General features: G+C 38.7%; 1 protein-coding gene and 2 pseudogenes across 1 annotated transcript in view; 1 reads left to right on the top strand and 2 right to left on the bottom strand.

The window, feature by feature from the left end:
- LOC146525257 (protein kinase C-binding protein NELL1-like) overlaps window positions 1-17621 on the bottom strand; it is a 788406-nt gene that overhangs the window by 218033 nt on the left and 552752 nt on the right. The window lies entirely within an intron of this gene.
- On the bottom strand, window positions 7792-10786 carry LOC146525265 (uncharacterized; annotated as a pseudogene).
- LOC146525264 (uncharacterized) lies at window positions 10785-13200 on the top strand (annotated as a pseudogene).

The following is a 17621-nucleotide window of genomic DNA, read 5'->3' as shown; positions in this document are numbered from 1 at the left end:
TATTTGCTAATGCCTTTAGAGTGTGAGTATTTGAGTTGATTTTAGCAAATAGCATGAGTCTGGCTGTTTCCCCGGGGTCAGTATCCCCGCCGTTACTGACGGGTGCAACCTTTTCGGTTGCGAGTGACAGGTATTAATAAAGCGTTGCCTCTGACCACAATAACGGCACTCATGCATGGAGAATCTTCTTCTCCAAGTAACGATGGTAGATCTTTTGAGGCTACCTCACCTTTCAATCCGTCGCTAAGAGTATGTAAAAATGCTTTGCAGAGTGCCTTTTCCTCCCATCCGAGCTCCTCAGCCAGAATCCAGAAACCCTCAGAGAAGTCTGCAACACTTTGTCTCCCCTGCTTCAAAGACATCAAACAGTGGGCACTGGGATTCGAACTCTTATTGAAAACAGCCCAAAACTTGGTTTGAAAATTAAAAAAGGTAATTTCAGAATTTTCTTTCAACACAGCCTGGGCCTGCTTCAGAGCCTGACCGCAGAGTAGCTGGACAAAATAAGCTGTTTTTGATTCGTATGTTCTGGGTTGCTGCCAAAACACGAGTGAACACTGAGTGAGAGAGCTGGTGGTCTTTTCTAACTTACCCGAAAACAGTTCAGGCATTGGCAGGAATTTCTCTGGTGTCTCCTGGAAGTGAATGGCTGTTAAAAAAATGCTTCAGTTCAGCACATTGTTATGCATCTTTTTGTTCAAACCACTGAATAAAAACTGAAAGTCTCCACTTCAACAGCATCGGAGTTGTTTCATTTAAAATTTAGTGTGATAATGTACAGAACCAAAATAAGAAAAAAAAGTTGTCTTTGTCCAAATATTTGTGGGCCTAACTGTATTTTTTTCTATGAATTATGACATAGTTAAAATAATGTATTTGTTGTTGCTTTTCCACCACAGAACATTTCCTTTTGTTGTCCGGTTTGGAAGTTTTCACCTCACTTTGCACCAGAGTACAAGAATCTACTTGTGGGACATTAACCCTCAAGGCAAACGTGGCCGATTTGCAACGGTTAAAAACTAACAACCTGATTATCCCACATACATATTTTATGAATTTTTTTTACTCAGAAGTACAACTGCAGGACTTGGTTGTACATTAGCAACAAAAAACTTAATTTGAGCCTGAGAGGGTTAAAGCTTGTGCAAGAAAAAATATATAATAGGACAATTGTTTTATGTATTCTTGTTAAAAACACCTCCATCTTTTTCTCTGTCTCTAATTAAGGTACCTGGATGCCTACCTCAAGACTTTCCTCACCTCAGCAGAACAACATTTTATGTTGGGATTACCAGTGACGTATTATGTGTATTAGCTTGTTAAACCTATATATAGGCTTATTTTATGTTGGATTATTTGACAAGTGTGCTAGTCTTCCTTTTCTGAAAACTCATTTAATCCAGCTAGGTAAATCTAAATGCTTAGGCTTGGAGGACTGTTGTTCCTTTTTGTAATTATGTTGCAATATTATATATTATTTTGTAAATATTTTAGGTTGTGACTAAATCTGGAGACTTTAATTATAGCTTGGTGGCTAACAAAGGTGAAAATTCTGCTTATGTACTAAAATCTGAAAATACCATAAAGAGAAGCATATCCTCTGACCAGTAGGTTTTTGTGGAATATTTATGGTGTCAAGAAGACAGACAGAAGTGAATTAAAAGGCCTAAAATCCAGTGCAGTGCAGTGACAGAGATTTATGCATGTGCTTTTGCTGATAGTTATTTTTGCTTTAATCAAATCATGAATCTAATCAAAATATGATCAAGAGGTAATCATTTAAAAATGAAGTGATTTTATTATGCATGGGCAATCAGAAGAAGTAATTTTTGGGTGTATTGTGATTGATAAATACTGAAGCTCACATATTTACTTATGATACACTTAGTAGTGGGTAGACTGGACAGGAAATTAAAATTAGAATCCTTTTGTGAGAGAAGTGCAAGCTTGTTGTTGATTTTATATTGGTTTATTTTTATGTTTATTGGTTTACACATTCACCAAGCAGTGCACCAAAGGACAGCCACCTCGTCCCCCTCTCCTGGCCTCCACCACCAAACAAACTGCCTGTGTTTCTGATGGTAGCGTTGAGTGTTTCTATGTGAAAACCTTAGACAAACTTTTCTTAATGAGCATAAATCAATGTGTGTGCTTTTGTTTTTTTTTAATGGTATATGAGACCTTTGGAGTGAGAAGCCTTTTTTCTGTTGAAACCTGTTGGAATTGGTATTTTTTATATTATCCTTTGTGCTAAGATATATAGCTATATAATCGTTGCCTTTATGTGTCCTAATATGGCTATCATTATGAAGAAAGAGCCAGACAGTCAGAGGATTTATTTTCAACCTTCTAACATTTCCAGTATCTGTGTCGGTGCTGACAAAAATGTGCTTTCTTTATTTAGAATGCAGCTTAGTGCAGAGATTAGCTATGTTACACATTTGGAAAGCACCATGTTCGGTTCTTTTAAGGTGCAAGACTTCACACCTTTAAATGTTCATTTGAGATATGACCTATTGCAAGTTCCTGTTTTTATAGGTTAGCAAGACGCTTACTTCTGCTTTTGAGCATACCTCACACACACAAGTTAAGTTCATTGAAAGGTCGTATGTCTATGTATGGTATGGCTGAAAACACACAGACACACATGCACACCCACACACAGAAAATACAGACACTGATGTTGCTCAGATATGCCTGCTTAAGACTGTCATGTGTATATGTAATTGCATATTCATGTATGTGACAATAAAAATGGCAGTGACAAGGGAGTCAGTCAAAGTTGGCCGAGTTCAGGTGAAGGCATTTTTTTCCTCAACTTTGGCTAGACTGGCACCACAAAACACTGTGCAGGTGATGGTCTTGTGTTCCAGCGGGGTTTGTGCCTAGATAAACCCAACAAAACCCATTTTATCTTATTTTCCACAGTAGGAATTTAGGTAAGCATTTTTTCTTTTGTTTGACTTTCATTTTGAGTAGGCAACATTAGGGACCTTTAGAGATCTTTTGTTCGTTATTTTGGCATAGCTCAGTGCTGAAGTCAATAAACAGCTGCAGTTGCTCAGAATTTTGTCTCTTTTATTGGATGGAGTTGGAGTGGAGGGTTATATTTCTCATTAAGACCAGATTAATCCTTCCCCAGGGATATAACAATCAACAATTAAATTGCAAAAGGTTTCAATTTTTCCACTACCTACTATAGAAATATTTATTCAAACATTTGTCTAGTCAATGAACTACCAGAACCTTTTTTTTCTTTTTTTACACATTTATTATGTAGAAAAACTGAGACTTGCAGTTAAAATTGTGCATCTTTTCCGCATATTAGACCTTCTCAGGGAACTGTAGTTAAATGTCTGTGTAGTGATAGAAACAGGAGTTTCCCTGGTCTAGCCACAAGATAAGTGTGTGCTGTATATGGGGGATGATGTAAAAAAAAGTTTTCCCATATCAACTTAGTAAACACAGAGAGAAAGCTGGATTCAGTAATACGAGACATTACTAATAAATATGATCTAATCTAACCAACAGGATTTGTGGTCCCTCTAAAATCTGTAGAGGAAGTCTGTTTAACTCTTGTGTACCTGTCAAATGACTAAACATGTTAAGACTTACAAGTTATTGTGGAACCTACATGAAAATGAAATAGTGTATTTCAGCATATTCACAATCACACCCCTGAACCACACACCCCAATACTTATCTTGGACCAAACCTATGTCATTCTGCTGACCTCAGATCACCTTAGACCTGTCCTGCTGTGGATAATGATGTATTATTCATAGGCTGCCACCATCTGGCACATCAGTTTACCCAGCCACCTTGGCAGTCATCCTATCAAATACAAACAAGCAAGGAAGGGGCAGTGATCAGAACAGTCCTTACTCTACCCTCTGTAGTGTTCATGCCAAATGAAGATGAATTCAAGTTAAAAGATTTCAGACACTGACTTATACATATTTATCAATGAAAGGATAAAATTTACTATTTGGACTAATGGACCAATTGAGAGGGGCTAGATCTTTTAGAAATCCCTTTTAAATAAAACCTGTCACCACAAGGTGGAGCTCAAAGCACAACAATAAAAGGGAGAAGAAGCACAAACTATTTCCCACACAAAGGGAAATGCAAGACAACTGCTGTCATACCAATACCAACAGAGACTTGTATAGAAGTATATAAGAAACAAAGAAAGAATATAAGAAAATGGCGAGATTATACTGCTCTTAGCTATATAATTCATTTAAAAAGTTTGAGCTCATTCTTTTATCCTTAGAAAGACAAAAAAAACCATCATGATCAATTTACAGCAGAGTTATTAAGCCACCTAAACTGACAGAAAGGCTTTTTAAAAATATAAAATGTGCTTTATTTTTTGTGGTTTGACAGAATTCTTTAAATATAGATGTTTTACTGGATCTGACAAATAACCAAACTTACAATCATTATGCTGAAGCGGCACCAAGCTGGACAATAGGTCATGTAATCAAATAAATAATAAATAATTCATGTAATGACCACTACATGATGATATCTGTTTGATTTGGATGTTTACTGGATGATTACTGTTTACTGGAAAAGTTCCTCAAATTCCTCTTCATCGAGCTTTACCTGAACATTGTGTGTGTGTGTGTGTGTGTGTGTGTGTGTGTGTGTGTGTGTGTGTGTGTGTGTGTGTGTGTGTGTGTGTGTGTGTGTGTGTTTGCAGAGCGCATCAGTGCATACTGAGCATTTTTAATAAAGCCCACAAAGTTCTCTGTTGTGGCGCTCATAATCTGCAGAAATAAACATGAAACATGACCTTGTTTCAAATGGTTGCGCTCAAACAAAAAAACAAAGCTCACAGCACAAATTGTTTGTGTCTTCATTTGTGCTACAAATAGAAACAGTTGAGCCTCAGGTTGGGGGGGCCACATAACACTCCATGTGTTGTCTGCTTTTCAAGAATTAAAAATCAGAGTCAAAAGAAGAGGTCAGGTTAAACAGACAAACTGTATGATTGTAGACTTCTGATGTTTGACTTATATGTGAAGATTATATATGAAAATATTAACTTTTGTACCAAAAATTTATATACCTGAAAATGATTGAATTAACATACTAACAAATATACTAACAGATATACTAACAAATTACATGTGTGTGCGTGTGTGTGTTTGTGTGCAAACAGACATATTAAGACATCAGACTGGATTGTACCTAACATGCATTTTTTTTTTTTGTAGACTCAAATTTTACCACTAGACAATTTATGGTCTAATCATGAAAATATTATGCAGATTAATGGTATATAATTCAGATATTCACTTACAGAAGTGTATGCTTGCATCAGAAAAAAATGGCTTTATCAAATATACAACTACAGTCTACTAAAAGTACACAGAATAAAAATGGTTTCAAATGTATGCAATTCTAGCAGACCTTCTGTATAAATAAATAATCACAAAGTAGAAACATCTACAATCAAATGCTATTTTGTAAAGGTTTTAAAAGCAAAAGTTTAAGGTCTAATGTGCTTCCTGACACGGCGAGTGGAGATGATAAAGGAGGATCCAATCGCAGGCACTTGTAAAGGTGTGAAGGTGGTTTATTGAACACAAAACACAAATAGAAAAACGGCAAACGGGACTGCAGACTATCTAAACTGAGAACAACTAAACGACTAAACACGAATCAGAACACAAACATGAAGGAAGATGGGCAGAGGTAAATGACGACGGACAGCAGGGAGAACACACGAATGGAACATGGTAGATACACAGACGGACCAGCGACTACTACGACAGAAGACACGACTTAAATACACTCAGAGAAACACAGGGAGATTACACACAGGTGGGGGACACAGCTGGAGTAATTAACGAGACGAGACAAGGGAGGTAAAAACTGAATACACTCACATGCGACGCAGACCTTCACAATAAAACAGGAAACAAGAAATCACTACACAAAGACGCAGACTGGACACAGATCAAAACCCACACCAAACATGAGAAAAACAAAACCTGAGAGCAAAAACCAAAACCAGAATCACAGAAACAATAGATAAATAATAATAATAATAATCAACAAAGCACCAGAGAACAAAAAAACAATCATTCAAAAATAAACCAAAACAAGAGAACTCAAAATGCTGGGTCGAACCGTGACACTTCCTGTCTTACTATGAAATGTAGTTTTCCATTGTGTTTTTTCTAACTTCCTATTTTGCCTCTTTTCATCAAACAGTACACTTGGTGACCATGTTAGTTGATTGTTAGTTCAAACCTATGAAAGGTGACTAAAATATTGTAATTTTATTTTTGTATTTTAACAGAAACTATAGATGAAGAAAGAGCATTTTGTCATTAAAAAACTCGCACACAGACACAATTAGGTTTAACATACTGTGCGAACTAGCAATCTTCATTAAAGTGTGCACTGCTTTACACTAATGCCACACTGAGCTAAGTACCGTGTATGACTTCAGATGCTGGAATGAGAATTATAGCAGGAGGTGGAGGGTGTGTCCAAAGATTCCATGGATTACAGAGCAGAAAGCATTTTCTTGTAAATTCTTCTAGCAACATCATCACAATAAATCCTCAGCTTAATGCCTGTGTGAAGTGTGCATGTGTGTGTGCAGTGTGTGTCTCTGGGAATGACACAGTACAAGTAGGGAAATAAAGAACTTTTCCACATGTGGCTTTAAAGATAAGTTCTTGTGTTAAGAAAAAGTTAAATACAGGCTTTTGCCACATAATTAGCCCTTGAAGTTTGGTTCTCTTTTCCTTTCTTGTTTTGTGCGACCTCAGTGCTCTAAGTATAAAGAATCAACAACTGGACTACTTTGGATTTCTGACCAAGCCAGAAAGACAAAATTAAGTAGTAAACAAATTTATCTTCGACAAAAACAGGCACTATACCAAGAACAAGATGAACTTTTTCCATACAGATCTTGCTTAGGTGTGAATTTTTTGTTTCCTCAAGTTAATTATAAAAAAAATAATAATTATAAGGAAAACAAAAGTCTTTTGTGCCCCAGACACATTTATGACTAAGGTAATGGAAACTTGAAGTTCCCTTGCAGGTGTTGCTAAATCTTCTATCAGGAACCTTGGGATAAATTGGTAACACTTTATAATAAGTGCACACTATTAAGCATTAGTTAATCATCTGTTAAGCATTAGTTAATGGTTAGTTAATTCTCTCTACAGCATCTACAAAGTATTTCTCATAATCAGTTAATAGTTTTCAAGCACTGCTTTAAACACATGGTGAATAAGCTAATGTACAACACTTTTTATTAATTATGTTTTCATGTTCTAAAACTTATTGATTAATCATTTATAAACACTATTCTGCATCAGTTACAAACCAGTCATTTCAGGATGTTCAATGGTATACAAAATCATTGGTAAAAGGTAAATAGATGGTTAACATACCCTATATAATACTATAGACTCTACATGTACTACACATAGTAGTTTCATATTAGACTGAATATACTGAATATCAGCGTTACATCAGTCAGCTGCTATATCTTAACAGATGTCTTACAATACATTTATAACTGCCACTTAAAGGCTGCCAATGCTGTAACTCTATGCTGTAACTCACTATCGACCAACTTCTTTTTTGATAGATTATCTATAAATACTCATAAATACCTTAATAAACTTATTTAGGAAGTTACAAACCATTTGCTACTTGTTAGTAAAGTATCTTGAGTGAGCCCATCTAAAGTATATACCTTACAACCTATTTATAGATGTGGAAGTTTTTAAAATAAACCACAACAGACAGGGTAGATCCAGAACGCACTGTATTTTTAAGATGCCAATCACAGAAATATCAGAACAATGCTTACAGATTGGACACACAAATGTTGATACAAAAATAAAAAGTGTCATAAACTATCAGCCAATATTTGAGGTAATACAGAACACGGCTCGATGCAAACTATATGACCTGTAGCTCTTTACATGAACTTTTCAAATAACATTGTCGAAAAGAAAAAAAATAGCAATAGCAACATTAACTTTTAGAATTATCTGTATTTTTTGGAAATGTCATATATCAGTCTCCCCAATGTACCATTTTTGTGCTTTTTTACGAGCCACTCGTTCCACTCAATAACTGTAAGGTGTTCTGACAGTAGTCTATCATTTCCCCTGAGTCTCCAGATTTGCTCCTTGTAAGACCTCCAGGCTCTCTCCAGATGTTGGGTATGGGCACCTGTAGGAGGGTCAACAAACCACCTGCTGTGGTTAACAGTATAGTGTTCATACCCTAAATTTGGGAGTACACAATAGGCCCGCCATTCATCACTTACCACTGAGGAACCAATCCGGACATGAAGGGTAATCACAGGAAAAGTGACGAAAGTGACTCTCATCAATCACAACAAACTCCCTTCGGCCACCAATCTGCTGACCTGTACGACGTCTCAATCTTTAAACTGCAGCCACACATACCCTCCTTATTTTTTTGGACATTTTACTAAGTGTTGTTGTACTCCCTGCAATGGTGTCATCTATCATGTCAATTTGACGTAATCGCAGACCCTGAGAAAATCTTGAGAGAAAAAAAAACATCCTTACAAAGAGTAATTTAAATCTATTTCGTTATTTTTTTCTGTAGTGTTTAAGCTCACCTGTAGATAAATTGCATCCAGCATTGAAGTGAGACTTTAGAACGGCTGAAAAGTGACTTGTGTCTGACGGAGGTTTGTTTGACGTGTCCACCATGTGCTGCTCCACGACAGATCCTATTTTAAAAATAGTAACATGAAATATGTATGTTTAATTATATGCAAAAAGTATTTGTTTAAACTAAACTTAATGTGCACTTGCAGACAAATTTTGTCATTCCTTGTTTTGTTTAATTGTAGCCTTCAATTTACCATTGTGTCTTTTTATCAAATAAGAAAAATGTGATAAAAGGGACTCTGTGTAGTTGTAATGTTAATGACAAGTCTTTAAGGTGATAATCTAACTGACTTCACTTGCTTTAATTTGCCAGATCACACGCTTTAAATGACACCACTGTTAGCTCTGTTGAAAACGATGTGCCGGGAGTCCGCTGTTCTCGCCGGCTCTAATAATCCTCGACCTCGCTGTCTGCTATGGAGCTGGCGGGTCACAGACGTCTCTGAAAACGTCGGAGCGCATTTGGAAATATATGATATCTTGATAAATCGAGCAGATATTTTAAGTTTACACAGCTACATTCTCGCTTGAAAATAACTTAAAAGTTTATTTTGTGACCCAGAAAGAGTAATATTTAAAAGTTTTTAGCCCCGCTCGTCCGCCATTGCCGCGTTTGAGTTTTGGACAAAATGCATTCTGGGATATTTAGCTGTACCAAGTCCACACAAGTCACCACCGATGCATGCTCGATAAAACGGGCGGAGCGAGAACACATCCGGGACTTTTTCGCGTTCTCGGCTTGATGCGTACTTCGAATTGGAACAGTACTTGGTCTCCGACTGATGACGTATCACAAGTACACGAGAACGCAAGTACACACAAGTACGCATATTGAGAAAGGCCCCTGGAGTCATGGCTTCCTCTGTTAACACGACAAGCCCAGACCGATCTACAGGTGTTCTGGGAATCCATCCTACCTGACAAACCATTCTACCCGTTGTTTCTACGCATGCGCACAACACGAAATTCAGTGGCGAACCATCCTACCTTTGTGAATATAAGCTACAAACATACTCTGACGGGTAAAATTATGTGCCAAACCGTCCTACCTTTGTAAATGTGATGTACAAGCATACTTTAACAGCTATAATTAAGTGGCAAATCGTCCTACCTTTGTTAATATGGGCTAGAAGCATAATTTTACACCTAGAATTCAGTGGCAAATCATCTTACCTTTCTTAAGAGCTAGAAACATATTCTGACGGGTATAAATATGTGCCAAACCATGCTACCTTTCTGAATGTCACCTACAAGCATACTTTAACGGGTAAAATGAAGTGGCAAACCATCCTGGCTTTATGAATGTGAGCTACAAGTATACTCTGATGGGCAAAGTTAAGTGGCAAACCGTCATACCTACTTACATTTGTGCTGGAATTACTCTGTGACAGCAGAAATGTGCATAAACTACTTACGGTAGGACGTTTTGCCAAAGTAGGACCTTTTGTAGTGGTGGGCGGATCGATCCAAATATCGATAGTATCGATCCCAAGTCGGCATCGGTATCGGATTGATACCAGCCTGGTGAAATCGATTCTTTACTTTGAGTTCTGCTTGTTTGTTATGCTGTGCTTTCGGCAAAAACGAAACAACCAGGTTACTGGACTCACCGCTCCCGTCTCAGCGGAGAGCAGGCACACTTTGCTCCCTCTCCCCCACTCTTATGTTTTGGTGTTGCACTGACACGTCACGTGACTTAGACACTTTGGAGGTTTTTAAGTTGTTTACATATTAATTATATTTTTTTGCTTTTGTTTTTGTTGTTGAGAATTTTAATTGTAATTTTTGTATTAGTTTATCAACAGTATTTGTTTTAATTTGTTTACTGGTTTGTGTGCACTTAAGATTTTAAAAAAAAGAAAGATTGCCATCACAGCAGACCCGGTGGCATTTTCATGCTTCGCAGCATCATTTATTCTTACAATAATCACACGGTTGCTGTAACAGTACATTCAACGGCTTCAGCTCTCCCGCTGGCAGCCGTACACATCACCACCACCAAACCTGCAGCAGCATCGCAGAACACGCCCTGCTACATACCCCCTCGCCCGCTTCACCTCACCCAGCGAGCAGGCGAGGGACCATCGGTCCCCCATGCCCCAGCCCAGCGACGGGGAAGTGTCCACTCTGGCGGTCGCCCGCGGCTCCAGCGGAAGCCCTGGAGCTGGCCTGAGGGCCACCCATATGGCAAGCATATGCAAGCTCTTCACTTGCATACCCACCACGGAGGCTGTGGAGACTGTCAGAAAACGACTACAAGAAGACAGCTCCTTGGAAGACAGGACCAACTTCACACCCGATCAGATTTGCACACTGTTAGACCTCTGCCTCACCACTACATATTGCAAATACAACGAAGGCTATTACAGACAAAAACATGGCTGTGCCATGGGCTCCCCCGTGTCACCTATTGTAGCCAACCTTTACATGGAGGAAGTGGAAAGGAAGGCGCTTGGCTCTTTCAAAGGAAGAGTACCCAGCCACTGGTACAGATATGTAGACGACACCTGGGTCAAAATCAAGACACAAGAAGTGGAATCCTTCACTGCGCACATCAACGCTGTGGATAAAAACATCAAGTTCACCAGGGAAGACACAAAGGACGACTGTTTGCCTTTCCTGGACTGCGCCGTGCACATTGAAGAGAATGGCAACCTCAACATCGAAGTTTACCGGAAGCCCACACACACGGACCAGTACCTCCTGTTTGACTCCCATCACCCTCTGGAACACAAACTTGGAGTAGTTAGGACCCTACACCACTGGGCAGAACATGTTCCCTCTAAGCCTGAAGGAAAAAAGAAGGAACACACACATGTAAAGGAAGCACTCAAAACGTGCGGCTATCCTAAATGGGCGTTCTTAAAGTCAGCAAAGAGGCACAGAAAAGAAGATCAGACACCAGCGAGGGAGGATAAGAAGGACAGACGCAACAACATTGTCATCCCCTATGTAGCCGGTGTATCAGAAAAACTCAGGAGAGTTTTCTCCAAGCATGACATCCCGGTGTACTTCAGAACCAGCAACACACTCAGACAAAAACTGGTTCACCCGAAAGAGAAAACTCCTAAACACAGACTTAACAATGTGGTGTATGCTGTACAGTGCAGCGAGGAATGCCCAAACCTCTACATTGGAGAGACCAAACAGCCACTTCACAAGCACATGGCGCAACATAGAAGAGCCACCTCCACAGGACAAGACTCAACAGTCCATCTGCATCTAAAGGTCAAAGGTCACTCTTTCGAGGATGCCAATGTTCACATTTTGGACAGAGAGGACAGATGGTTTGAAAGAGGAGTGAAAGAAGCCATCTATGTCCACTGTGAGCGACCATCTTTGAACAGAGGCGGTGGTTTACGACACCAACTGTCTGCCATCTATAATCCAGTTTTGAGTTCCCTCCCCAGACGCCTTAACACCCACTCACATCCTGGGCCATCTGACCTCAGGAATTCGCATGATAAGGTGGGGCCAGGTTTCACAATGAACTCACCCGAAACTCTGGCTGATTGGGACCCACACCCAGTTCCACACCTTGGCTCAGGCGATTAGAGGATCATCAGGGGGTCCTTTTGTCCCTCTGTGGGGGGACACTCCTACTAGGTTTAAATCTGGGACTCCCCACCATTTGACCTTAGAACTGAAGAAGCTTCTCGGATGAGACGTGAAATGTCTTCAAGTAACTTAAAGAAGTCCAGACACTTTTCTTTGCAAGCTTCTTTGACTACAATGACCTGGATGACTGAGAACCTTCACAGACATTCTGTTGAGTAATTTTGTGTTGTCTTTTTAACTGTTTTACTAGCTCTCTCAAAGTAACCCACAAGTTCTGTCCAGAATTCCAGTGAGGTATTGAGCATATCTTCACTGTCCTCTGATGGGTCTTTTGATGAGAGTTCTGACTCCTCCATGAGCACAACTTCATCAGATGAAGACAGGAAAAAGAGTTAGAAGGGCAAAGCAAAAAAGCACAAGAAGTCAAAGAAACGTGACCAAAAACAAAGAAAAAGAGGTAAAGTGATTAACTTAACAGTTTGATTTTGCATGCGGTGTGTTACGTTACTACACTATTACATTACATTAATAATTATGTTCTCTCAATTGCAGTCCAGAATCCTAAGCAAGTGGTCACCCAGTATAACAAGATTTTGAGGCTGTTCAAAAGAGGAGGCACCATGTCTGCTGCCTTTAAACGTCTGGGAGTGGACCGGAACACGGTTGTGGCAACTGCTCCAATTGCTGACCTATTCATCGTTGCACCTGAGAGGTATAAAGAATGAGAAAAAAACAAGCAGGGACAGAAACTTTCATTGTTTGCTACACAGTGTGCTGCAGCAATCAGTGCAGATCCAGAAACAGAGGAAAAATTCAAAGCGTATAAGTCTTCAGGGAAGTTGCTTCCTCTTAAAACAAAGAAAGATCAGATTTTTGTTGTTGTTTTTTACATAGTGAAATGTGGTGAGACTCCACCATTGTTAACAGCTTAAAAAAAAATGCAAGTTATGTATTCCGGTTGATTGGTTAATTGTTTGTTAAAAAAATGACACACTTCATTTTTGGTTTGTATGGTTTTTATTATTATTTTACTTTTATAAATTCTGTAGTTTTATTTTAATGATCACACATGTGATGCACTTTATGTAAAGAGCTACAGGTCATATAGTTTGCATCCAGCCATGTTCTGTATTGCCTCAAATATTGGCTGACAGTTTATGACACTTTTTATTTTTGTATCAACATTTGTGTGTCCAATCTGTAAGCATTGTTCTGATATTTCTGTGATTGGCATCTTAAAAATACAGTGCGTTCTGGATCTACCCTGTGTGTTGTGATTTATTTTTTGTTACAATGTATTTTAAAAACTTCCACATCTATAAATAGGTTGTAAGGTATATACTTTAGATGGGCTCACTCAAGATACTTTACTAACAAGTAGCAAATGGTTTGTAACTTCCTAAATAAGTTTATTAAGGTATTTATGAGTATTTATAGATAATCTATTGAAAAAGAAGTTGGTCGATAGTGAGTTACAACTTTGGCAGCCTTTAAGTGACAGTTATAAATGTATTGTAAGACATCTGTTAAGATATAGCAGCTGACTGATGTAACCCTTATATTTAGTGTTTATAAAACAGCTAGTATGAAACTACTATGTGTAGTACATGTAGAGTTTATAGTATTATATAGGGTATGTTAACCATCTATTTACCTTTTACCAATGATTTTGTATACCACTGAACATCCTGAAATGACTGGTTTGTAACTGATGCAGAGTAGTGTTTATAAATGATTAATCAATAAGTTTCAGAACATGAAAACATAATTAATAAAAAGTGTTGTACATTAGCTTATTCATCATGAATAAAGTGTTTAAAGCAGTGTTTGAAAACTACTTCACTGATTATGAGAAATACTTTGTAGATGCTGTAGAGAGAATTAAGTAACCATTAACTAATGCTTAACAGATGATTAACTAATGCTTAATAGTGTGCACTTATTATAAAGTGTTACCGATAAAGTTTGACTCTGCTTTCACATTGGATCCTTATGTTAAATCTCTGGTTCATTCTTGCTTTAAGAGTAATATTGGCAAGCTGACTTCCAGTTTCATACTCTGAATTGAAATTGTTATTCATACATTTATTTCATCACAATCTTGAGTGTTGTAATTCATTATTTGCTTGTTCTTTGGAACATCAGCAGTGTTCAGAACTGCTGCTGTAAGGTTTCTGACAAGATCTTCTAAGTATTCAGATGACACAAGACGGCTTCCACAAGTCCAAATCAAGATTCTGGTTTTGACTTTGGGAGCTCCAGCATGCATCAGTGAACTTTTACATCCATACATCCCCAGCAGATCTCATCAGGGATCAGGGCCTACTGCCTGTGGGTTGACAGGTTGACAACTACGGGACAGAGCTTTTGCAAGAGTGGCCCCTGGAATCTGGACCTCTCCACCTCTGATCTTAAGATCTGTGGACTCAATGATTTTTTTTAAAGCAGCTAAAAATGAATCATTTCAAACTTGCTTACTTTTGGTCTTTATGTTTTAAGTATTTCTATTGTGAAGCGCTTTGCAATTTTTATCTTAAAAGGTGCTATTTTAATAAAATTTTACTTACTTGTTTGCTTTTCTTTTATATGGCATGTGTAACCCTAGAGAGTTACTAAGGGTTCCAGTGTATTATGAGTGAAGTTGAAATGTTGTGTTCATTATCAAGTTTTATTAAGTAAAATTATTGTGATGAGAAATAATTAAAAAGCAAGTGTCTATGATGTTCACATTGTCTGTGAAGTATACAGGGTGGGATCAGAGTCTCCTCCCATTCACTGCAAAGTAACTACGTAGATCAGGAAGAAGGGAATAGAAAAAAGTCATTCTTCCAAGAGAGAAATGTGGTTGCCTTCTTTAGTCAGATTTTGCTGAGGAAACAAATTGTCAGGCAACTGTTGTTAATTGGACGAGAGTTTTGTTATTGGTGTCATTCTTTTGGTTGTGCTACAATGACACACTGGCTTCAGAAGTGCCTGTTTTGTTGTTTACTTTGGTCAGGTTTTTGGATGTATGATTATTGATGACCCAGGCCAAAAATGGCAAGCCACCCCTCCAGGATTAGTTGAGATGATTGGTCTGAGAAGGAAATTAAATTCTTTATACAAGCCTTGAACTTCCAATTCTACTTAAATGGTAGGACAGAATTGCACTTCATTGTGCCTTTGCACATTCCACAAAGAGAGACTTTATTTATGACTTACACTTAAAGGTGTGGGCTGACACTAGAGAGGTTAAGTCAATTTCCCCAGGTGTGTTTTGTTTATTGTTTTCCATGATTTGGGCCCATTTTCCTTTCATGTACTGCTATTGTTTTTTATTGTATATGTAACTGATTTTTCATGTTGAGACTGATAGGTTGTGTTGGAAAAAATACAAATGAATTCAAGTTCATCAAACCAAGTTCTCTGAGCGTTTTTAATAGTCATCCACTTTTGTCTAGCAGTCGAACCTAACAGTATCCATTTAAACATAAAAATCTGTATCCCAACTATTGAAAGGGGTGTTACACATTCCTCTGTTTACATATGTAAACACATTTTGTACCCCAAATGCAGTCATCCAGGACTTAAGCCCTTTTTCCATAAGTACCTATTTGGATCGACTCAGGATGGTTCGCCAGGATTTTCCATTAGGTCATAGTACCTGGTACCAGGTACTTTTTTAGCACCTGCTCGCCTGGGGTTCCAAACAATCCGAGCAGGTCCTAAAATGTGCCATCATCAGACTGCATGCCACCGATTGGCTGGTCAGTAGTGTCACTCAATGATTCATGAGAGTGTCTTGTTCACAAAAATTACAACTTTATTTTCTTTAACCTGGCAACAAGAAAAATGGCTAGAAAAAACACAGTTGGGATCCCAGAGTCCAACGGAAAGCACAGACTGAGCAGCAGGTATATTCTTGCTTCGATGTCCACCTTTTTTGTAGTTTTTGTGTTGCATATAAATTACGTAACAGGACACTCTGACACGTTTCTATGACGACAACCACACAGTTAGGTACTACTGGATTGTAGTGGAAAATCAGTCCATCCGAGTCAAGTTGTGGAGATCCGTGGAGAGTCGATTCGAGTAGTTACTGATACAATGGGGGCTTTGAGTGACAATGCCTTTCAAAGTCCTAACATAAAGTGTTCATTTAGTAGGACAAAAACAGCCACCTGAGCGAAGGTCACTGAAAGGTGGAAAACCTGTCGCTTGTTTGTTTAAGCTGCACAGTAATCAAACACTCCCACTGAATCAATGGTGTGAATTGTTTTTTCACCAGAAAGCCTGTTAATGTCTTTCACAGTCTGGGTTTTTCAAAGCACCGGTTTCAAGTTGGTACACGCTGACATCATTTTTGCTCTCATGTTTTACAAGAGGTGACATCTATGTTGAGACCCACCTATGAAAATATGGAGGTGAACTGGAATTATACAACCCCCTGGCACATAAACATCATGGTAAATATAATAACAGAAGTGTATGCACACCTGCGTCAGTCTCTGGTATAGTTTGGCTTGCAGGTTTTGAGCCTGAAGATCTGGCTGCCTACAAAAATATTAACAAAACTAAAACATGTATGGGAATATGCATGAATGAAGGTCTGGACCAAATCCCATTTTAAAAGTTTTTAATAAAACTGCATGGTGCTGCAGGCTGCCCCATGCTTATTTTCTTTCCTGGATAACTGATAAATAAATAGTTAGTGCATAATTTGAAAATGAAGAAAAAAAAAATCCATCCATCCATCTTCTTCCACTCATTCGGGAGATTTAAAAAAAAATCACTACATTAACATGGTGGAGGGTTTGTGTGTCCTAGGGATCCCAGGGGCTATGTCGGTAGGGTCAGCCATGGCTAACCGGTCCTGGGTGCGGGACCAGACAAAGAGCAATTCGAAAGACCCCCTATGAGTGTATGATGAAGGGAACGGTTCACTCTGCCTGCGATAGGGTTACCAGGACCACGCCCTGGAGCCAGGCCCAGGGATGGTGCCCAAGGGCAAGTGTCTGGTGGCCAGACCTTAGTCCATGGAGCCCAGCCGGGCACAGCCTGAAAAAGGGACATCAGTCCATCCTCCTGTGGGCCCAACACCCGCAGAAGCCCCCGTAGGGGTCGGGTGCAATGTTTATTGGGAGGCAGCCAGAAGCGAGGACCTGGTGGATCGGTCCATAAAAGAACCATATCATATTTGTACTCTTACTACCAAACCTTTTTGCACAGTACAGCAATTATAAAGTGTTTATGTGTTAAGTGAAATTTAGCAAAGATAACCTAAGAATTTAACTGAAAGTAGAGCCAATACAACTGCATGCCCTTTACGTGATTTAGGAAAGGTGCCCTTTTTTTAACCCTTTCTTGCTACGTCATATTAGCATATCCCTGGAT

This window comes from Neolamprologus multifasciatus, chromosome 1, assembly GCF_963576455.1.
Source record: "Neolamprologus multifasciatus chromosome 1, fNeoMul1.2, whole genome shotgun sequence".
NCBI classification, from domain to species: Eukaryota; Metazoa; Chordata; class Actinopteri; order Cichliformes; family Cichlidae; genus Neolamprologus; species Neolamprologus multifasciatus.
Note: the sequence above shows the minus strand (reverse complement) of the source record. Positions and strands in the feature narration are given on the sequence as shown.